General features: G+C 43.7%; 1 pseudogene across 1 annotated transcript; it reads right to left on the reverse strand.

Moving 5' to 3' along the window:
• LOC308696841 (NACHT, LRR and PYD domains-containing protein 3-like) lies at positions 1-22,376 on the reverse strand (annotated as a pseudogene). Its single transcript has 10 exons — positions 22,327-22,376; positions 21,894-21,998; positions 21,672-21,776; positions 21,449-21,553; positions 21,205-21,321; positions 16,988-18,764; positions 15,715-15,888; positions 12,949-13,122; positions 1,133-1,306; positions 1-178 (listed from the first exon to the last, which is right to left on the reverse strand). The product of its transcript is annotated as an NACHT, LRR and PYD domains-containing protein 3-like (transcript).
• Between the last annotated feature and the right edge of the window lie 1,397 nt (positions 22,377-23,773).

Below are 23,773 nucleotides of genomic sequence, written 5' to 3' on the forward strand. Positions count from 1 at the left end.
TCACAGAAGCATATTCAGTTCATATTTAGGATCATCCTTCAGATCAGACAGCAGCTTCAATCCTCTTTGACCTAGTTCATTTCCAGTCAGATCCAGTTCTCTCAGGTGTGAGGGGTTTGATCTCAGAGCTGAAGCCAAAGCAGCACAAACTTCATCTGTGACACCACAATAACTCAACCTGTAGAGAACAATGACATTCTTCAATCTCAGTTCAGGATATACAGGTCAGATATTAGCCTGGGATCAGAGGATTCTTTTAGGATTTGCAAAATTTGTCTCAGACAGCCAAATCATGGCCAAAATCGCACAGTGTGCACCCGGCTTAAATGTGTGCTTAAGGGGGTAAATTTCTAGCCTGGAAATCCAGACCTAACTCTGAAAGATTAATGGTCTGGCATCGACTAATGAAAATCAGCCAGCTCGTGGGGCAGCACTAATCTATAGCCCGCCTATATCAGATAACCCGATGTGATTGGTGCAGCTCGGATACAAGGGCATATTTAATGAGCATCATTACTCGACACCAGAGTAAACTCCCTGAGCAAATTCAACTTGTGCTCTCATGAGAACTCTGGATTTCCAGGTTAGTAAATTTCAGTATCAATGTCAGAATTTATTTATTTATTTTTTGTATGCCAAAATCCTCAACACAACAGATTACATAGATTTAAATCAATGTTTCATGTCCATTCATTATTTTTTTGGTAAGGAGATGTGTAATTAGCAGGATAATGTCCACTTTTCATTAGTAATAAGCTGATAAGCAACTGTTTTTCAGATGAGACAAAGATAATAGATAATTGAATTGACAGAAATACTATTTAGAAATTCTGTTCAGCCATATCTAGACTAATCGTCTCTGAAGGCCAATAAACATCTGGAACCAAGAAACCATATTCAACAGCAAACTCACAAACCACATATGCTTGCAAAACAGCTTATTTTAACCTTCACAACATCTCTAAAAAATAACGTGACTCGCCTGTGTTTTGTATGAGGCATTTGTAACAGAGATTTGGGTCTCCTTTTATACTAGGTACATTTGGGTAAAGCTCTACAGATACATCCTTGTCGGAACTATAACTATAAACAATTTATTAGTATCAGTGTGTGTGACTCTCAGATGATTTACCTCAGTATCTCCAGTTTACAGTCAGGGTCATTCAGTACAGCAGAGAGCAGATTCACTCCTGAGTCTCCTAGTTTATTTCCAGACAGATCCAGTTCTCTCAGGTGTGAGGGGTTTGAACTCAGAGCTGAAGTAAGAGCAGCACAACCTTTATCTGTGACACCACAATAACTCAACCTGTAGAGAACAATGACACTCTTCAGTCTCAGTTCAGGGTATACAGCTCAGCAGGAACTTCACATTTAATTGTTTTATGTAAGAACCACAAAATTCTCAACACATAAATATAAAAAAATACTGAAAAACTCCTGTAAGATATGAATCAGAAAATATTGTACATGTTAGTTATTCTTTGTATATTCATATTTTTTGTTGACTTGACAGACTTCTATATACAGTAGCTGTGCTAGTTCTCTATCTGTTAGTCACTTCAACATTGTGTCGAAACTGACACTAGGGGTTGCATTTGAGAGCCTCAAACAACTCTGATACTTATGAAAAGGCTAATAAGAATTGGCGAGTGGAATTTGCATGTGCCACTCCACCGGACATATGGGGATAAAAGGATGCAGTGTGCTTCCACTCATTCAGATTTGTTCTTTAGAGCCAAATGCATGTCAGCAGACAGAAGCTCATTTCCATTCACCTTTGCTGGGAAATCTATAGCATGCAGTTTGATTTGTTCACCTCCCAACGATCCTCCCACAGTCTGATCGGAGTAGCTCGGTCTATTTTGGGGGACAGCAGACATATGGAGTGTTGCGTCTCCTGGGCATTAGCCAATGGTGCATCTCTCTCAGACATCTGCAGAGCTGCGGGCTGGGTGACGCCTAATACCGTCGCAAGATTCAACAATCTCCAGGTCGAGCCAGTTTCGTCCCATGTGTTGCTGTGGGCAACTGGCCAGGTGCTCCACACTGTGCACGTCTCGAGCCATTCGGGTTTGATTGTTTGTGCCCAAGCTGTGCTCTGTTTTTCTCTCTCTTGGTCTCTCTTCAGTTCCCACCTGATGCCAATAATTAATGCCCTGCTGTGATTGGATGATGGGAGGGGAAGGAGAGTATTTCATCTGCAACCATCATCAGAGCTGTATTGGTGGTGGCTTGACTGTGTGCAACAGCTTTGAGGTCTCATCTCCAACCCCAGACTTGATGTTGTGTTGAAGCAAGTCATTTGTGGTGTTGTGTATCTTTACCTCATTTGTGTTAAACTTATTGAAGTCCAGTTTCTCTCTTTTGTCTCTCTGTAATTACTATGATTGAGACTTAAAAGGCAGAAGTGAGTGTTAACTTCTATGATCATTTATTGTATGGTTTGATTAATCTGTTTTGATTTTGGTTTATTTGAAGTTTATTAGTTAATCATTTATTTATTTATTTGTGGGGTTAGTAGGGAGATGGGTGCCATTTTATATTGGAATTGAACTTTTTTTCCTGTTTATGTTAGCTGGGGGGGTTAGCTTATTTTGCTGTACTTTTTTTTATTTTATTTTAGTTTAAGTAGTTTGGTTAATAAGGAGTTAGACTGATTATGTTTGTTGATTTGGCAATATCCCCTTCTGAATCTGATACCCCTCTCTTTCTTTTGCTTGATTTGTAAATAAAAACTACTTTCTTTTATAAAATATAATGTGTTTATTTTTGGGTTGTTGTAAAACAGTTCCATTTCCACAGTTCCACCACCCATTTTTGCTGTTGCTTTCCTCCCCTAGACCAATCAGGAAATTGTAACACACACAGCACCTTTCCCCTTCTGAGGTGATAACATGTAGCCTGACTACATCAGACTTCGTACTTCCGCTCAATTTCATTTCGCTTCTGTACTTAGTCTGAGACAGCTTCAGAGCTTTCTGTTTGCCACCGGTCTGGAAACAGCCGGGCCAATCAACGAACAGAGGGCGGGCTGAGAGCCGTGACGTACACGCTGATTGTACCGTGGATGCGTAGATTTACTTAACTTAACCTGCAAAAGTCGTTCACAGCCATGTTCACTCCGGTATTTCGCTCGATGGTTTTGTTTTCGCATCATACATGTGTTTACAGTGAAAGTTAAATGCGGCCGAGCATGCGCATAACACACGCCATAACCAAACGTTATGTGATTGGCTTACGGGTAACCAATGATTTTAAACTTCAGACAAGCGCCCCCTAGCAAGAGAGAAAACACTTCTCTGTTATGCCATTCCAGACTCTGTCTACGAAGCAAAGTGAAGTAGCAGAGTCTGGTATTACCAGGCTAGATAACATGCGCTTTTATGTCCACATGAATTCCCCAGACTGGCGAACCCTGGATGTTTCTTACTTTTCAACCCCCTGCTGAATTCAGCAGAGGAATTCAACGCTAGGCCTAATACATGGGCTAGATGCTCCATATCTAGTGATTCCCCATGGTAAGCCCATATGATGTATCATCCACGATAAGGTTTCCCTGTCGATATACCAGGTGTCTTCCCCTAGGCAGGGCTCCATCTCTGCTGCTAGTCGCTGCATCTATAGTAGTTCCTCCCTCTGTAGGTAGGACCTACCACAGAGACTTCTTTCCATGTGTGGTACTTCCCAATTGGGAAGTATATGTGATGTATTTTCCACATGTGAACCTCCCTTAAGGCCAGGATGTGGTTCCCGTAGTGTTCTTTCTCCCACCTGATCTGGTCTGCGACAGCTGTAGATTTATTCTTTATAAAAACAAAACCAACAACCTAAAAGGTCACAGGGAAGTCCGGCTGAAGTGACCTAATCGCCAAGCTTTGGAGCATGTTTTGTTTCTGAGGCAGAAAAGCTAGTTCATGTATTCATGACTTATAGACTGGATTAATGCAATGCACTATTAGGAAGCTGTCCTACAATTTTTTCAAAAGTTACATATCGATAAGTCCCAAATAGGTTTAACTTAGTTTGTATTTACTACAATCCTACAATTGATCACGCCCCTTAAGGTTACAAAACGTCTCGGTTACTGATGTAACCCTCGTTCCCTGAAGGAGGGAACGGGAGACGTAACGTCGACGTGACGACGTAATTGGGATCACTTCAGGGAGCCCTATCAACTTCGAGTGTCTACAGAACGAGCCAATGAACGTTGGCGTGCGTGAATCGCGTCACGCGCCCCGCCCCGCCGCGCGGGTATAAACAGGAAGCGGGCGCACGCACACATTGTTTTTCGCTGAGGAGCCGAGATTTGTGACGGCCATGCAGCGATGGTCAGCAACGGTGGCGACGGGACGTTACGTCTCCCGTTCCCTCCTTCAGGGAACGAGGGTTACATCAGTAACCGAGACGTTCCCTTTCAGTCGCTCACGTTCGACGTAACGTCGACGTGACGACGTAATTGGGATCCCATGGAAAACGCCACGGTTGCTGCCACATCCAGCGCCCTACGCAAGACTCTTAGACCCCCAACTGCTGGGGCGGAAGATCTGCGTAGAGGGAGTTCAACTGCTGTTCCATTATACCCCACACAGCGGAACTCTTGGATAACACTGGGAAAGCGTACCTCTCCAGGGGAAAGAACGCTGCGGAGCCACATCCTGCCCGAAGGGAGGTAACATGTGGAGAATACACATATGGACTGGCCGAAGGGGCAGTGCGACATATGGAATGTCACTGGGGTGGCTCCACCCGAAGGGGGAGACACACCGGACAGTGACGGCAGAGCAGACTCTGCCAAGGGAAGACACGGGCTCACCGCAGGGAACTGGTCGTGGAAGAATACACATATGGGATCGCCGCAGGGATCACCACATATGGAACCCAGCCTAGCACAAGTTACACAAGCATACGAGCACTAGGCCTGGCGTCGGACGCTCCGCAACGTCCGACTGCCGAAGGGGTGCGGAGGAACTCACAGGGTTCGCCAATGGGGAACTCGACTGGAGTAAAAAGCGCACGTATCCGTTCCTAGGAAGGGAGTGGCGCAGCAAGCCGACACTAGAGCGGGAACTTCGGTGTTACCGGCTAGTAGAAGCGAGCACACAGGAAGAAACCGGCTCAACACGTAAGCTATAAAACCTAGCGAACGTGTTAGGTGTCGCCCAGCCCGCAGCTCTACAGATGTCTGTCAGCGAGGCGCCGTGAGCCAGCGCCCAGGAAGAAGCGACACTCCTAGTGGAGTGGGCTTTCAACCCAGGCGGGCAGGGCACGCCTTGGGCTTCGTAAGCCAAGGCGATGGCATCCACTATCCAGTGGGCCATCCTCTGCTTGGAGACAGCCTTCCCTTTCTGCTGGCCTCCGTAACAGACGAAGAGCTGATCTGAGGTCCTGAGGCTTTGCGTTCTGTCCACGTACAGACGCAGAGCGCGAACGGGACAGAGAAAAGCCAGGGCTGGGTCTGCCTCCTCCGAAGGCAGCGCTTGCAGGTTCACTACCTGGTCCCGGAAGGGAGTGGTAGGAACCTTGGGCACGTATCCGGGCCGGGGTCTCAGGATGACGTGAGAGTTATCCGGGCCGAATTCTAGGCACGATTCGTCGACCGAAAATGCATGCAGGTCCCCTACCCTCTTGATAGAGGCCAATGCAACCAGGAGTACTGTCTTACAGGACAGAATTTTTAACTCAGCTGATTGCAGAGGCTCAAAGGGTGGTCTCTGAAGTGCCGAAAGGACCAGAGACAAGTCCCAAGAGGGTATAGAGAGTGGGCGAGGAGGATTCAGTCTCCTCGCTCCCCTCAGGAACCTGACGATCAGGTCATGCTTTCCCAAAGACTTACCATCAACAGCATCGTGATGTGCGGCAATAGCGGCAACATACACTTTAAGGGTGGAGGGAGACAGCCTTCGCTCCAGCCCTTCTTGCAGGAAGGAAAGCACGGCTCTGATCGAGCAAGATCGGGGGTTCTCCTCATGAGAGGAGCACCAGTCAACGAACAGGTTCCATTTCAATGCATAGAGGCGCCTCGTAGAGGGGGCTCTAGCGGAAGTGATGGTGTCAACTACCGCAGGGGGTAGGTCACTTAGAACCTCCGCGTCCCGTCCAGGGACCAGACATGGAGTTTCCAGAGGTCTGGACGCGGGTGCCATAGGGTGCCCCGTCTCTGAGAGAGCAGGTCCTCTCTCAGAGGGATGGGCCAGGGAGGGGCTGTCGCGAGGAGCACTAGTTCCGGGAACCAGGTCCGGTTGGGCCAATACGGCGCAACTAACAAGACCTGCTCCTCGTCCTCCCTGACTTTGCACAAGGTCTGTGCAAGAAGGCTCACTGGGGGAAACGCATACTTGCGAAGGCCCCGGGGCCAGCTGTGTGCCAGAGCATCCGTGCCGAGGGTCCCCTCGGTCAGGGAATAGAACAACTGGCAATGAGACGTGTCCGGGGCGGCAAACAGATCTACCTGAGCGGTCCCGAAGCGCCTGAAAATCAGCTGGACCACCTGGGGATGGAGTCGCCATTCTCCCGGTAGCACCTGCTGCCGTGAGAGCTCGTCGGCTGCACGGTTGAGCAGGCCCGGAATGTAAACGGCACGAAGCGACCTCAGATGCTTCTGACTCCAGAGGAGGAGATGGCGGGCGAGTTGTGACATGCGGCGGGAGCGTAGACCACCTTGGCGGTTGATGTACGCAACGGTCGCAGTGCTGTCCGTACGGACCAGTACGTGCTTGCCTAGTAGCAGCGTTTTGAAACGGCTCAGTGCAAGACGTACTGCTAACAACTCGAGGCAGTTGATGTGCCAATGCAGTTGAGGCCCCGTCCACAGACCTGAAGCTGCATGCCCGTTGTACGTGGCCCCCCAGCCGGTGGTAGAGGCATCCGTGGAGACCACAGAGTGCCTGGACACTTGTTCCAGGGGAACACCTGCCCGCAGGAACGAAGGGTCCGACCACAAGCTGAGAGTTTGGCGACAGTGCGGAGTCACTTGGACCCGGCACGAGCCGCTCTGCCACGCCCATCTCGGGACTCGATCGTGGAGCCAGTGTTGGAGCGGCCTCATATGAAGCAATCCGAGCGGCGTAACCGCGGCTGCAGATGCCATATGCCCCAGGAGCCTCTGAAACAGTTTCAGTGGTGCCGCTGTTCTGCGTCTGAGCGTGCTCACGCAGTTCAACACTGACTGGACACGGGCCTCGGTGAGGCGCGCTGTCATGTTGATCGAGTCCAACTCCATACCAAGAAAAGAGATCCTCTGCCCGGGGGTGAGTTTGCTCTTTTCCCAGTTGACCCGAAGCCCTAGATGGCTGAGGTGACTGAGCACCATGTCCCTGTGTTCGCACAACTGCTCTCTCGACTGGGCCAGAATCAGCCAGTCGTCGAGGTAGTTGAGGATGCGAACACCACGCTCGCACATGGGAGCAATGGCCGCCTCCGCGACTTTCGTGAAGACGCGGGGCGACAGGGCCAGCCCGAAGGGTAAGACCTTGTACTGATATGCCCGTCCCTCGAACGCAAAGCGGAGAAACGGTCTGTGTCGAGGGAGAATCGAGACATGAAAGTACGCGTCCTTCAGGTCGATCGCTGCAAACCAATCTTGGGGACGGATGCATTTGAAAATGCGTTTCTGCGTAAGCATCTTGAACGGTAGCCTGTGAAGGGACCGGTTCAGGACGCGCAGGTCCAAGATTGGTCGTAACCCACCACCTTTCTTGGGTACAATGAAGTACGGGCTGTAGAAGCCGGTCTTCATATCGGCTGGAGGGACCGGCTCGATCGCGTCCTTCGCCAGTAGGACTGCGATCTCCGCCCTGAGCACGGGGGCATTGTCCGCCAGAACACGGGTGAACAGGATGCCCTTGAAAGCAGGGGGGCGCCGGGCGAACTGAATCGCATAGCCGAGTCTGATGGTACGGATGAGCCAGCGAGACGGGCTGGGAAGCGTTAACCAGGCTCCCAGAGACCGAGCAAGCGGGACTAACGGCACCACAGACGTACCCGGGGTGGGGCAGCGCGGCGGAATGCAGGGACCCGACTCGGACGGCACAGCGGCCCGAAGTGGGGTCTGAGTGTGTGGTGCAGCACATACCTGCTTCCGTCGAAGGGCAGAGTGAGTGTGTGGAGGCGACCGCACGTCCGGAACACAGCCACTGCTGCTCGCTGGCGATGAAAGAGGGGCTCGGGAGTGACAAGGCATGGCGGCGTCGTCGACTGCCAAGCGCGCCCTCTTGGGGCCCAGAGGTTTCAGAAATTGCTCTTTTTTTGAAAATGTGGGTACCACTGACCCGTGGGTCAGTGGCGGAACAAAAAGAAAAGGAAACAAAAGATTCTCCGCCCGGCCCTCCACCGGGGGAAGGAGTGGCGCCTTCGCCATCTCCTGAAGAGCAACTTGATCCACCTCTGGGCCGCCCGTCTCAGGGTCGTTTGCACCGTCGCTTGCCTCCTGGTTTGGCAGCGGCCTGGACGGGCGGGGTCGGCTTTCTGCGGCTTGCTCCACGCTGAGGCCTGGATGATGGCTGCTGCTGCTGGGGCTTGGCGGGAGCGGAGGACGCCGCAGAAGGCCGACCTCGGCGACGAGTAGACGGAGGGTCTGCGGCCGGCGGACGGGAGGGAGCAGCAGCGGTCCGCCGGGGCAGGATGTGCCGGATGGCCTCCGTCTGCTTCTGTGCGGCCGAGAACTGTTGGGCAAAGCTCTCGACCGCGTCGCCGAACAACCCAACCTGGGAAAGAGGGGCATCCAGGAACCGATATTTATCAGTGTCCCTCATATCCGCCAGGTTGAGCCAAAGGTGGCGCTCCTGGACCACCATGGTGGACATCGCCTGACCAACTGAACGTGCGGTTTCCTTCGTCGCCCGGAGGGCGAGGTCGGTTGCCACACGGAGCTCCCGGAGGAGCTCTGGGTCAGAACCACCCTCGTTCATGTCCATGAGCGCCTGGGCCTGGTGGACCTGCAAGAGCGCCATGGCATGGAGGGCGGAAGCAGCCTGTCCACAGGCCTTGTAAGCCCTCGCCGTTAGACCGGACGAAAACTTACAGGCCTTGGACGGGAGGCGTGGATTACCCCGCCAAGAGGAAGCGGACGCCGGACACAGCTGCATCGCGACGGCCCGCTCCACTGGGGGGATATCCACATACCCCTTAGCTGCCCCGCCGTCGAGGGTGGCGAGGGGTGAGGAGCCACTAGAACGGCTTCGGGCACTATACGGTGCCTTCCACGTCCTAGAAAGCTCCTCATGCACTTCCGGAAAGAAAGGTACCGGGGCGGCGCACTGAGAACCAGCACGGCCCGCCCCGAGAAACCAATCGTCCAACCGAGAAGGTTCGGGACGTGGTGGAGGATTCCACGCAAGCCCGACCTTCTCGGCGGCCCGGGAAAGCATAGCAGTCCATTCTGGATCTGGCTCGGACAACGCTACACACCCCGAGGGGGGCAACGCAGCCGAGTCGTCATTTCCAGAGGACAGCTCCCCCTCCGATGCTGCGATCGACATCTGATCGTCAGCTGGAGCCCCAAAGGAAACGGTTGGCCGTTCCGGAGAAGGACCAAGACGTTCACTAAGGAGCCCCAATGGCGACAGCGCTTGTGAGGCGTGAGGGGCCCGCGGAGGATGACTCGACGGGGAAGCCCTCACGGTAATCCTCAGATCACCCTGGTCATGCACCGAAGTAGGTATATTCTGCGGGGCAGAATAGACACTAGATCGGGGCATAGGCGAGGGGACTGCACCTCCCTTGAGGTAAGCGAGTCTCGATCTAAGCGCTGCGATAGTCATATTCCCGCAATGGGAACATGAACTATCCACAAAAGCTGCCTCAGCGTGTTGAATGCCCAAACACGAGAGGCAACTACTGTGGCCATCTGCTGGCGCCAGGGAACGACGGCATCCAGAAACGCACAAGCGGAATGACATCTTGAAAAAGACGCAGGATCACGCTTGTGTTGCTCTTTTAGTGAAAACAAAAAAATAGAAAAATAACTCTCTCAGTGCTGAGGCACCCAGGGGTAGCCGCGGTGTGAATGAACACACGGGGAAACGCCCACCGAACCGACACACACACACACAAACACAGAACAATAGTGCTGTGAAAACAGCAGTTGTGAGCTGCAATGCTCGCGGCCACCGCTGATCGCGCCGTCACACCAACACAAGGAGAGTCCTCTTCTCGTTTTCAAAGGCAGTCTTTTCCTGTAGAGTTCGGAAGTGAAAGCAAAAGCTCGGCTCCGAAGTGAAAGACAATGTGTGCGTGCGCCCGCTTCCTGTTTATACCCGCGCGGCGGGGCGGGGCGCGTGACGCGATTCACGCACGCCAACGTTCATTGGCTCGTTCTGTAGACACTCGAAGTTGATAGGGCTCCCTGAAGTGATCCCAATTACGTCGTCACGTCGACGTTACGTCGAACGTGAGCGACTGAAAGGGAACTCTAGACTTTTGGTAGTACTTTTCATTTTTTTTTACAGACTGGGCTCGGTTCGGACTCAGGCTTATTTAGCTTCTCTCCTTTCATTGTGCCCATAATATATGTGCAGAGCACACGTCACATAGTGTGTATGAAATATTGTTATATTTATTATATTATAAATATTATACATCCCCTAAGCAACACAAACGCAATACGCATACGCACGCATTAACAGGTGACAGTTGACCATGCAGAGGATCAGGGAGAAGTTGGATTTTTTTTTTAATTAATATTATTTAATATTAACATTGTTTTGAACATTGTTCTTCAGTTACTTAAAAGCAAAGAAAGGTAGGCCGTTTATTTACTTATTTTTGCTGTTGGATCCCCTAGCACTAAATTCTCTACTGCATGCTTATGCTTCTCTCTAATGGACAGTCTGTTCAATAATTGTGGGAATGATTGGGCATGATGTTTCAGGCCTATAATAAAAGTTTACCTTTTAGTAGCGTGTGACGTGCATGTGTTTGCGTGTAGCAGAGACAGCGCACACCAAAGAGCGCGCGTCAGAGAGAGCTTAAAGTGATATTGATGTTGGTCTCGGGTCGGGTTCGGGCTGAAAATTTGCAGCCGTTGTCGGGCTGTGGCCGGGTAGGGCTTGAACACCACGGGCCAGGGCCGGGTTAGGCCTGGAGTTTTTGGCCCATGCAGGGCTCTACTCTGTAATAACTTTCCTGGTAATTTTCGGGGCTCAGACACACTATACCAGTTTATATCTAGGCTAAAGACACAGCTCTTTAACTAAGCATTCACATAATTCATCTCATAACTTTGAACTCTAGTTATATCAGATCAAATACACATTGTTATCTTTGCTTGAAATTTGTTATAAACTGCAGCTACACTAATTATTTTCCATTTGCTTTCCTGTTTCTATCACAGGATACCCATCCCAATGTAACAGGAGATTACACCAGCTCCAGTTTGGATCCAGCTTCTTATGAAGATTTCAGATAATACCTATGAAGAGATGACGCTAACTTTTTCATTCCTGGTCGTGTGCTCCTCAGTTACCAACGAGAGGAACGTCTGTACCTCGTCTACTGACCACGATTCAGTCATTTCTTTTCTCAAGTTTCTTTTTTCAAGCAAGTCGTCTAAAAAATTGTGTGAACAAATAAAACAAATAATAGTCAGCTGTTGCTCTCTGACCAATCAGTGATCTGTGGTGTTTTCAAGTCACATTTTAGTATCGGTACGGCACGCTTGGAACCTCAACAGAGGTGGTACCATTTAAAGCGAGTCGAAGGGAGCCGTACCATGCAGTTGGAAAGCGCCACAAAGTGAGCCGTACCAAGCCTTACCGTACCATGCAGTGGAAAAGCGCCAAAGCGAGCCGTACCGAACTGTACCATGCAGTGGAAAAGCGGCAATACACAACTGCCAAATTTTCCATATACTGTAATCAATATGATCATAACATATAATCAATGTTTTAACATGTTCATTGCTTAACTGAATACACAATTTGGTGCTTTTCCACTGTATGATTTGTACTATATTAGAACTGTACATTTCCACCAAATGGACATTACACAGTCACATCTGATAACAGAAAAACATTTTCTGTAAAGTTGTTTTGAAATGGTATGTATTATGAAAAGCATTGTACAAAAAAATGTAAAATGAATATGAAAGGGTACACACAGAAATGATGTGGCCCGGTAGAAATTGGGGTTGGCACCCCTGATTTATTTGATATCCAGACTTGTAATAAGCAGCATAATGTACTGTTAAGCCCTGATCACACCTAACGCGTTTTTCAGGTTCGAAAACGCGAGGTGCACAGCACTGCCCCGATCACACAGAACGAGCAGTGTGCTGCGTTTATGTTGCTCGGCAACCACTGAAACAGCTGTCCTGTCAGTCAAGTAAACGTCAAATCAGCCTTTCATTAACTTTATTTACTTTCTGTTAACATTGTGGTAGTTACGGTTTGTGGGGTGGGCGATATAGCCTCAACATTATATCACAATATTCCAAGAATATTTGCGATGGTGATATTTATGGCGATATAGATGAAAATATTAGGGCTGGGTAAAAAATATCGATTTCTCGATTTTAATCGATTCTCATTTTTACGAACCGACATCGATTCTTAAATCCCAAGTATCGATTAGTCATCCTGTTTTCAGTTGATGAATGAATGTAACATGTAGCAATGTAGCATCCCAGCCATATCTAGACTCTTCGTCTCTAAAAGTCAATAATCATCTGGAACAGAGGAACCATGTTCAACAGCAAACTCTTTTTGTAGTTTGTAAAACAGCTTATCACCTTCCCAACATCTCTAAGTAATAACGAGGCTCATCTCTGTTTTGTCTGAGGCAATTTTGTCACAGAGATTTGTCTCTTCTTTTTACACTTGGTACATTTCCTGACCTGTGGGTAAAACTCATGCTTTACCCAAAACTCAGTTTATCATACATTGATGTCAGAACTGCTACAACTATAGACTATCTGGTGTATCTGTGTGTGTGAGTCTCAGAGAGATGATTTACCTCAGTATCTCCAGTTTACAGTGAGGATCCTTCAGTACAGCAGAGAGCTGATTCACTCTTGACACTCCAGGTTTATTTCCAGTCAGATTCAGTTCTCTCAGGTGTGAGGGATTTGATCTCAGAGCTGAAGCCAGAGCAGTAAAACCTTTATCTGTGACACCACAATTAATCATCCTGTAGAAAACAATGACACACTTCAGCCTCTCAGTTCAGGGTATACAGCTCTGATAATTCCGATAAGGAATTTCAGTGAGACTCAATTCACAACATGATTAACAGGTCCAGTCTAAGATGAGACATGGTGCTTGAGGAGGTTTATTTTAATATCATTATATATTCAATCTTTACATTTTCATGAGAACCACAAAATCCTCAACACATATGCACTTTTAATATTATCTTTTTTATTGACCATTGATTCTTATATTAATGTAATTGTGGTAAATTGTGTTTAATCTGCCCTATATTCATTTTTCTTGTTTTCTATTAAAAATAACAGAACATGAATCTATCAATTTGCCACTTCTATAGTTCAAAGGGACATCAAAAACCACAAATCAATTTACTCTACAATCAGCTGCTGGGTCATTATTTAATATAACAAATTTACTCCACACGATGTAACTCCCATTTCTTTCTCAGTCATTCACTCTGGTAAGCAGTTTAAATGAGTTCATTGACATAGTGTCACGGACAGTTGCAAATTAAGTTGAAACAGGATCTAATCGCAGCAGTCTTTAGTTTATTTTAACAAAACTCAACATTACGCAACATTAACAGGCAGCTGAACAGAACAAAATACAGGGCTTAAATACACAGGGCAAACAAAGGAGCTAATGAGATAATTAACTAGACACACCTGAACAGAATACTCAATCAATTAGTAACCAAGGAAACAAACAGGCAGGGAATTGAGGAGAAACAATTAACAAACTAACAGCAAAACACTAGAACAGAACAGGAAAGCTAAATCAAACACGATACAAAACCGTGAATTTTTTTTGCCACTGGACTGTAAAAAAATTTTTCATGATTTATCCCAAGTTTTCACAAATCTTTTGCCAAAACAGCTTAGTTGTTGATCATGTTGTTCAAATAACATAATATTTTAAGTTTTTGTTGAATAAACTAATCACTTTTTTGTATCAATATTTTCATGATTTATCACAACTTTTCACAAATATTTTGCCAAAACAGCTTAGTTGTTGATAATGTTGTTCAGATTACATAATATTTAAAGTTTTTGTTTAATAAACTAATCACTTTTTTTGTATCAACTCAAAAAAAAAAAAGTTTTAAGACAACCAGGCTAGGCTACTTTAAGTTAAACTAACAAATAATTTTTACAATGTGATTGTGTCTTTAATAATTTCTGTGCATGATGTTAAAGTCCCCATGTGGTGAACATTAAGCTTTTAATGTTTTTTATATGTCTATGTAGTGTTTTTAATATGATTTAAGACCAACCATGTGCAACACCATTGCTATGGTATTTTCTCCTTAAAACTGCAGTGAACCAAAGACAGTCTCAAAAATGTAGAATTTTTTTTAGAAAAGGGGTCTAGTGACGACCCTGGTACCGGCAGCATGAGAGAAGTGCTGATATGCAAGAAAAAGTGAGTGTACACTAGGGCTGGGGAAAAAATCGATTTGATTTAAAAATCGAGTTGGTAGGTTAAATCGATTCATATTTTCAAAAAATCGATTTTTTAGATTTTTTTTCTCCCAATACATACATTTTGCATTCGCCAAATCTTCCTTCAGGGTTTCCGTAGAACGCTCGATGCGGCGCAGCCCTCGATGCTTCACGACATCACGACAAAAAGACTAGCATTTAATTTTAATTTTTTAACGGTCCTCCATGATGGCGGGAGAGTGAGTGAGAGTGTGTGTTCGCGAGTGAGTGAGTGAGTGTGTGTGACTGTGTGTGTGCGCGAGAGTGTGTGTGTGTGTGTGTGTGTGTGAGAGAGAGAGAGAGAGAGAGAGAGAGAGAGAGAGTATGTGCGAGTGAGTGTGTGTGTGTGTGTGTGTGTGCGTGCGTGCGAGAGTGAGTGAGTGTGAGTGTGTGTGCGCGAGTGAGTGAGTGTGTGTGTGTGTAGGCTATGTGAGTGACCTTGTGTAGCCTACATGTGCGAGTGAATGAGTGTGTGAGACGGCTCGCGATGACTGGTTGTAAAACAATGTGTAGTCTGACATGTTTCTTGTCCACGACATGACAAGATTTTTAGGAGTCAAAATCGTGTAATCTGACAGTGACTATTGTAACAGACAAAAAATCGTGTAATCTGAACCATGCATAAGAGTTACCTCAGGATTTTTTGTTGTTTTATTAGCTCAATCCAAATACAGTATAAATAATTTGGATGTTTAACAATCTTTGTTGCACACTGCACAGTGACTTTTCAGTTAGAGAAAGGGTTTGCCTTTGCAATTTTGTTTATGTTGATGCACTTTAATTAAATACAATAAATATATATTTTTTAAATATATTTACAGTTCACAGTTATTTTGTTTTAAATGGGGGGAGAAAAAATCGAATCGAATCGAGTTTTTTATAAAAAAAATCGCAGATTTTTTTAGGGGAAAAAATCGCCCAGCTCTAGTGTACACCACAGCTTAAAATATAGAAGTGCTGCTACTGTGTATCAGTGCATATCGGTCCACAAAACACCTTATTATCACCTTCACAACATCTACAGATTATCCTACATCCTTGTCGGAGCTATAACCATAAACTATTTGTGAGTATCAGTGTGTGTGACTTACCTCAGTTTTTCCAGTTTACATTGAGGATCTTTCAGTACATCAGAGAGCAGATTCACTCCTGAGTCTCCTAGTTTATTTCCAGACAGATTCAGTTCTCTCAGGTGTGAGGGGTTTGATCTCAGAGCTGAAGCCAGAGCAACACAACCCTCATCTGTGATTCCACAATCCCACAACCTGTAGAGAGATTAAAAACATGCATATGATGAAGATGAACTGACACTAGTTAAATTAATTTAGAAAATGTGTAAACTACAAATATAAATAATTTTATAATCTTAAAAAACTTTTTAAAAATTATTTTTACATTAATTTTAAAAGCTTATGAATAACTAGCCAAAATGAAAAATTGTAGCCTACTATGTTAAATTCCTTTAAAGCTACAATATGTAAGATTTTTGTAATAAAATTTCCAAAAATCACTTGCACAGTGTGATATATTTCCTGCAGTTCTGTACTTACAATATCCCAAAAGTTCCCAAAGATTTTTAATTTCAGAGAAATTTGAATTTTAAATAATGGCTCGTCCCTGTCACCCTGTCCTACTTGTCACCTGTCAATGACGTAATATCCACGTTATCCCTGGTTTCCGCTCGTACTGCCATAGTAACCATGGTGACAGATGTGGACAACTGCATTACGTCTAGCGGCACGCTGTTGTTGTTTCGTTCAAACATTATGGACCATGGCAAGCAGACTTTGGGACAAAAGGAGAACTCTAAAATGAGGATCAATATCAGTGTGGCGTTTTCGAGATGCCGAGAGCTAGCGTCCGCAACTAACCTCGACTTGACAGAGACGCGCAAATGTAGAGGTGAGCAAATGTACATAAAACTAATCAATGCTCAACATAGCTCAACATGATGAAATGTCAGAATTTTGTTGTTTGTTTATTTTATAGATTATTAAAGTATAAAAATGTTTGCAGGTTCCCGCCTTCTTCTTCCCATAACAACGAACTTCATTACAGTCCTTTTTTATCTAACAGGGTTATTTGGGTATTTGACAGCTTGGAGTGAGAGAGGCCTGAAAATTCACAATGATTGTAATTTACTTTCTATTACAGTGAATATAAAAAAATTTAAACAAATAGGGGGTGGGGCCCCTTGGAGATAACTGGCTCCAGGGCCTATGCCAGTGATAATCCACCCCTGCTGACAGTAATGGGATTTGGTGAAAATGTCCTCCTTTTGTTATTTTGATTAGAAAGAATGTGCTAAAAGTATAAATGTAATCATGTTTTATCAGTGTAGTGATTGTTGTCAGCGTGACTTACTGAACTGATCTGGATTCTTTAACCACCGGCAGCAGCTTCTGAAGAACTTTATCTGCTGTGTTTTGTTCTCCAATGAATGGTTTTAGATTAAAAACATCCATCTTCTGCTCTGATGTCAGCAACACATAAACCAGAGCGGACCACTGCGAAGAGGAGAGTTTGTGTATTCCAGTTCTCAGGTTATTTTGCATCTCCTGCATCAGTGAATCATCCCCCAGTTCATTCAGACAGTGGAACAGATTGATGGATCTCTCTGGAGAGCGATTCTTCCTGATCTTCTGCATGATGTACTGAACAGTTTCCTCTTTGTTGTAGGAGCAGCTTCCAGTCTGTGTCAGTAGTTCTCGTAAGAGAGTCTGATTGGACTCCAATGACAGACCAAGAAGGAACCGTAGGAAAAGGTCCAGATGTCCATTCTTACTCTGTAAAGCCTCATCCACAGCTTTCTGATGTAGCTTAGACACTGACTTCATCCAGTTTACTTTAGAAAATAAACCTTGTTTGGTTTTGCCAAACACATTTCTGTTCTTCTTTGTACAGGAGATGTGAGCATATAGAGCTGCTAGATGTTCCTGGATGCTCAGATGAACAAAGCAGAAGACTTTCCCCTGATACAAGCCCAACTCCTCTCTGAAGATCTGAGTGCACAATCCTGAGTACACTGATGCTTCTGTCACATCAATGCCACACTCTCTCAAGTCTTCCTCAGAAGATCAGGTTGCCTTTCACAAGCTGCTGGAAAGCCAGTTTCCCCAGTTTGAGAATCATGTCTTCTTCATCTTTCGCTCTTTTCTCATAGTCCTTCTCATGTTTGATGTTGGTCTGAATGATCAGGAAGTGTGTGTACATCTGAGTGAGAGTCTTGGGAATCTCTCCTCTCTCTGCTTCACTTAACATCTCCTCTAGAACAGCGGCTGAGATCCAGCAGAACACTAGGATGTGGCACATGATGTGGAGGCTCCTCGAGGACTTCAGGTGTGTGATGACTGCATTGGCCAGCCTCTGATCACTGATTCTCTTCCTGAAGTATTCCTCCTTCTGTGTGTCACTGAAGCCTCGTACCTCAGTCACTCGATGGACACACTCAGATGGGACGAGATGAGCTGCTGCTGGTCTGGAGGTGATCCAGATGAGAGCCGAGGGAAGCAGATTCCCCTCAATGAGGTTCACTAGCAGCTCGTCCACTGAGGCTGATTCAGATATATTACACAGTTTCACTTCACTCTTAAAGTTCAGAGACAGACGACACTCATCCAGACCATCAAAGATGAACAACACTTTATATTCATCACTGGATATTTCCATTTCTTTAGTTTCAGGGAAAAACACATGAAGGAGATCTGAAAGACTGCGTATTTTGCCCTTTATCAAGTTGATCTCTCTGAAAGGAAGAGGAAATATGAGCTGGACGTCCTGATTCTCTTTCCCTTCAGCCCAGTCCACAATGAACTTCTGCACAGAGACTGTTTTCCCAATGCCAGCGACTCCCTTTGTCAGCACAGTTCTGATGGGTTTGTCTTGTCCAGGTAAAGGTCTAAAGATGTCATTGCATTTGATCGGTGTGTCCTCTGTTTCTGCTCTCCTGGATTGTGTCTCAATCTGTCTCACCTCATGCTCATTATTAATCTCTCCACTTTCACTCTCTGTGATGTAGAGCTCTGTGTAGATCTCATTCAGGAGTGTTGGGTTTCCCTGCTTTGATATTCCCTCAAACAAACACTGAAACTTCTCCAGCAGATTTGATTTGAATCTGCTTTGGGCCAGTTGAGAGTCATGACTGAAAGAATAAAATAATAGAATAAAATTACAACATAAATTAAAGATGGAAATGTGGTTGTAAAATAAATGAACACTGTTAATCCAATAATTACACAATTACATAAGCAAAATTGGAATTTTTGCTTTGTGGGTGTTTTCATAATATCAGCTTGGATGTTATTTGATCATTTGCACAAGCCATTAGAGCTGCATTTATGAGCATTGATCAGAGCCGCCTTAACCTAATGTTAGGCCCCGGGGCTGAGAGGTTTTGTAGGCCCCCCATCCCCTTGATTTATAGAGTCTCATTTTAAAAAAGTGTAATATCTGAGTAATCTACATCACAGTTGAGAAATTTCAACTTTATGCAAATGAATAAGCGATTTTCGCGAGCGACAACCAATAGCCTTTCAGTGGAGCTCAGCTCGAGTGCAGTGCAGTCTCGAGTGCAGTGCAGGCAAGACAGAAGAGTTCGAGGGCGATTTCACTGTTTTATATGATTTGACTGTAACTAACCACAAACATGGATATAATAAAATGATGCATGGAAAAGAAACTGTTGACAGTGTCAGTGAGTTTAATTCATACATTAATAGTTTGAGTGTTGTAATTTTATGATGCAAGTTTAGCACTGCTGCAGTTTATTTTACAGTTTCCCCTGCATAATGTTGAATATTAGGGACAAGAAAATAGATTTTTTTGTCAAATTCGGATGACGTTTTAGTAATTAATGACAGTATGAGTGAGTTTAATTTGTAGATTGATCGATCGTTAATCTAGTAAAGCTGTGTGGTAATATAAAAACACTCTCCCAACAGCATACTGTTTCTTTTGAGCCTAATTCCTAGTCAAATTAAAATAATATAGTTGTATCACGTGTGGTGTTTTGTATAGCGACAGCACTACCAACGGCCACAAGCGACTTCACAGTATAGAGACTAGCGGCATACAGCGACAAAATCGCTGACTGTGTGAAAGGGGCTTATGGGGCCACGTGGGTCACTCAATCAGCAGACATGTAACGTGCGATTAGAGTGATTGACAGAAAACCTGACAAGTTACAAAACAATATAACCTTTTCAGATCATCATGAAGCTGAACTTGGGAGGCCCCTGGGCTTCAGCCCAGGTAAGCCCGTGCATTAATGTGGCCTTGGCATTGATATTGATTTTATGATTCGATTCTGTTTTCAATTTGACTATATTGAATTAATTTGGAAATATTTCAGGTACATGGTAACACTTGTTTCATTTGTTAACATGGCTCTCTTTCTTGGGGCACTCTTTTCTTTGCCTCTTCTTCCCACCATGCGCATCACGCGCTGTGCATAGGGCACCAAGTGCTGAGGGGGCACCAAAAATAGCCTAATGAATAAAAAAAATTATAATGCCGATATTATTTCATTAGCCTATTGAAATTATTAGGCACATTTTAGCCATGTATATGTAACAAAAAAGGGAGAACAAGATAATTTAATTGCTCTAGTTTTTTGAAAGGTGGCTCTTTCAAATGTAGTGTGTGTTGGCTATTCTACATATGTTTACAGAGTCAGCAAAGCTGTGAAGATTTTAGTTTCTCTTTTTAGTGTTCTTAGGTTTTATACTGTGATGCTGCTATTGTGTTATTGGTATTGAGTTATATGTTTGTAATAAAAAGTTAAACTGGCAAAAACAAACGTTTTTTTTCTCGGGGGTAGGGTGGGGGGCATCATAAAGGAATTATGCTTAGGGCACCAAAATGGCTAGCAGCGGCACTGCTCTCTGCACTCTCTCTCTGGTAATATTTTACATATATGCTGGGTACAATTAATGGTATAAGTTTTTATCAGCTCATACATCTATTTTGGTTTAAAGTGTTCTACTTTCAATTACAAATAATATAGTAACTAGTTTTGATTTGATTTTGACTTTGAAGTGCTACCCATTGCAATGCAATATTGGCACACTATCGCAACGCTCTCACACATATTTATATTGTAACTGCACTTATTTCCGTCACTGGTATCCCTAGCAGTGGGGTGGTAATATACAAGAAATGAACAGTTTTTTTCCATCTTGCAGATAACGTTTCTTTAGTCATTCGGCAGTCATGCAGCCCTTTTATTGTATACAAACATTTAAATTGCACATAAAGCAGGCTTAATGAACCCACACATATAAATTAAACTTCCTAAAAAAAGTTACCACAGGACAGATATCATATTAGGTCAGGTTAAAATACAACTATATATAATATAGTGCAAATATTTTTGCAAAATTATCCTCTCTAGTGTTATTTTCTCTGGCTTACTAATAAACTATGATGATCATTTGATAACTTTCTTGATGTCAATGTAACATTACATTGTTCATAAGCTGACATCTATTAGAAAAATAATGCACACCTGAGTTGGTAATGCGCCCACGACGCAAAGCAAAGTGTCTAGATAATTTCTTTATTTCTATCTAGAAATGTTGTACCTGAGATCAGTTGATGTATGTCTTCCCTTAAATTGTATTATGTTGTCCATAGACTGGTCACTCTTCATGGACACACAGCTGGACTCTGGTGGGTTTGATCTCTCACTGTGGAATGGACTTTAACAGAATAGAGACAAAAGAATAGAGATAATAGAATAGAGATAAGAATTTAAATGGTTGATTTTACATGTAGATCATCCTTGCATAAATTATCCATCCATCCATCCATATATAAATGTTGTACCTGAGATCAGTTGATGTGTGTCTTCCCTTAAATTCTATTATGTCGTCCATAGACTGGTCACTCTTCATGGACACACAGCTGGGCTCTGGTGAGTTTGATCTTTGCCTATGGAAACAACATTAATAGAACAGTGATAAGAATTTTAGAGATTTATTTTTATTTTTACATGCAAATAAACCTCACGTAGAGTATCTATCTATCTATATAGAAAGAAATGTTGTACCTGAGATCTGTTGATGTGTGTCTTCTCTTAAATTGTATTATGTCGTCCATAGACTGGTCACTCTTCATGGACACACAGCTGGACCCTTGTGGGTTTGATCTTTGCCTATGGAAACAACATTAATAGAACAGTGATAAGAATTTTAGAGAAAAAAATGTTTTTTACATGCAAATAAAACTCACGTAGAGTATCTGTCTATCTATATAGAAAGAAATGTTGTACCTGAGATCAGTTGATGTGAGTTTTTCCTTAAATGTTGCTGGCTTGTCCATAGGCTGGTCACTCTTCAGGGAAACACAACTGGACTCTAGTGAGTTTGATCTCTCACTGTGAAATGAAATGTAATAGAACAAAGGTTATAGAATAGAGATAAGAATTAATGTAGTTGATTACATGCACATAAACCTCATATGGAGAAAGGTTGAAAATTGTTTTCATTGCACAAGGATAATGTTACCCAGTGTACAGAGACGCTCTGGATCCTAACTATATCAGCATAAGAATATGAGAAGGCCACTCAGAACACCTTAACCATTGCAAACAACCAGAACACCTTAACCATTGCAAACAACCAGAACTACTCGGTTATGTGACATACAATGCAAAATTTTCTATAACATAATGATCATATTATGAAGACTTTGATGTAGCCTACCTGCATCCTAGAGAAGATTCTCCATCGCTGAAAGTTTCTTTTTCCGCCATGATTCGTTAAATCTTCATGGAGCTGCAGTCACAATGACATACAAAACAATTTAAAACATTTTACGGAACAGAGAACTTAAACTTAAACATTATAGAAACATACCAAACATTAATCTAAACAAAACATGACAAACAGTTTTGGACTACAAAAAGTCTCAAATTGTCTTGCTATCCCTCTTTTGTTGCACTAAGTATGTTACTGGTGAACACATTACTTAAAGTGATTGAGACAGAAATGGTTAGGGCATGTAAGCAGGGCCGTCGATAGGGGGGTGAAAGGTGGTGACAATTATAGGACAAAATCCAGGATTTATATAGGCCCCTGTTTTCTATTCTAATTCTAATATTTTTATTTATTTTTACTGTATGCCTGAGATTTAAATGAAAACCACAAAAACATGCAATTTGGTTATATATGTTTAAATTATTATTTTTTTTTTTTAATATCTGCTTCTCTTACCTCCATAAAAATGGTTTAGTCCGATATAAAGCATTTTATTATTCAGTCAGTGACAAACATCAGATGGACCATTAAAATCGTAAGTCCCACCCCTGCTCGTGAACAGAACCAATCAGAGTTACATACTTGTCTATTTTTGGTTATCCAAATAGGCCTATGTAAACAATAACCTACCGGTACTTATTTTCTTTCCGCGTCTACGTTGAGGGTTTAGTATCGACAAACTACTAGGCTAAGTCTGATGAGTGAGAAATACTGTTTCAGACAAACTGACAAACAAAAGTATTACATTTCATTTCTAAAACTGTAACTTACTTTAATATTTTTCCCAAATTGTTTGCTGCTTAAAAAAGACTAAATGTATTGTATTTGTTTTAATTAAAATGCTTCAAATTAAATGAATAAATACAAGATAAGGGATGTTTATTTATTTAAAATTATTTATTTTTATTTTCTGAAATTAAATATTTCAGTAAATTTGATGAACAATAAATGCATGTACAAAATTAAAACAGATTCAACCCAGCTCACCTGATGTTACCTTCACCCTGGCGAGGAAGGTTGTAGCTCTCTTTTGTACCTGACAATGTCACCGAATATATAATTTAGACTGAAATTACCTAAATTATATCCAAGTTTAAGACATGAAGCAAAAAAAAACAAAAAACAGATTACGTTACAACACTCCCTATCTAAATATGTTAATTTAAAATTTTGTCGGTTACCTTATTTTTTTGTTTTTAGAACATCGAGGTGATTAAATATAGGCTAATTGTCCCCAACAGATCTTTAAAATATAATTGATGCACCTATGTCACAACACAAAGCCGCATTTCTTTAAGAACTTCATGTTTACTTTTTCTTTTAAATACTTCAAGAAAGCAGTTCATGGTTACCTAAGTTAATGAGGAAGTAACTCAAATGCAGCTCACCTGAC

Source organism: Scardinius erythrophthalmus, assembly GCF_964197995.2.
Source record: "Scardinius erythrophthalmus genome assembly, chromosome: 10".
NCBI classification, from domain to species: domain Eukaryota; kingdom Metazoa; phylum Chordata; class Actinopteri; order Cypriniformes; family Leuciscidae; genus Scardinius; species Scardinius erythrophthalmus.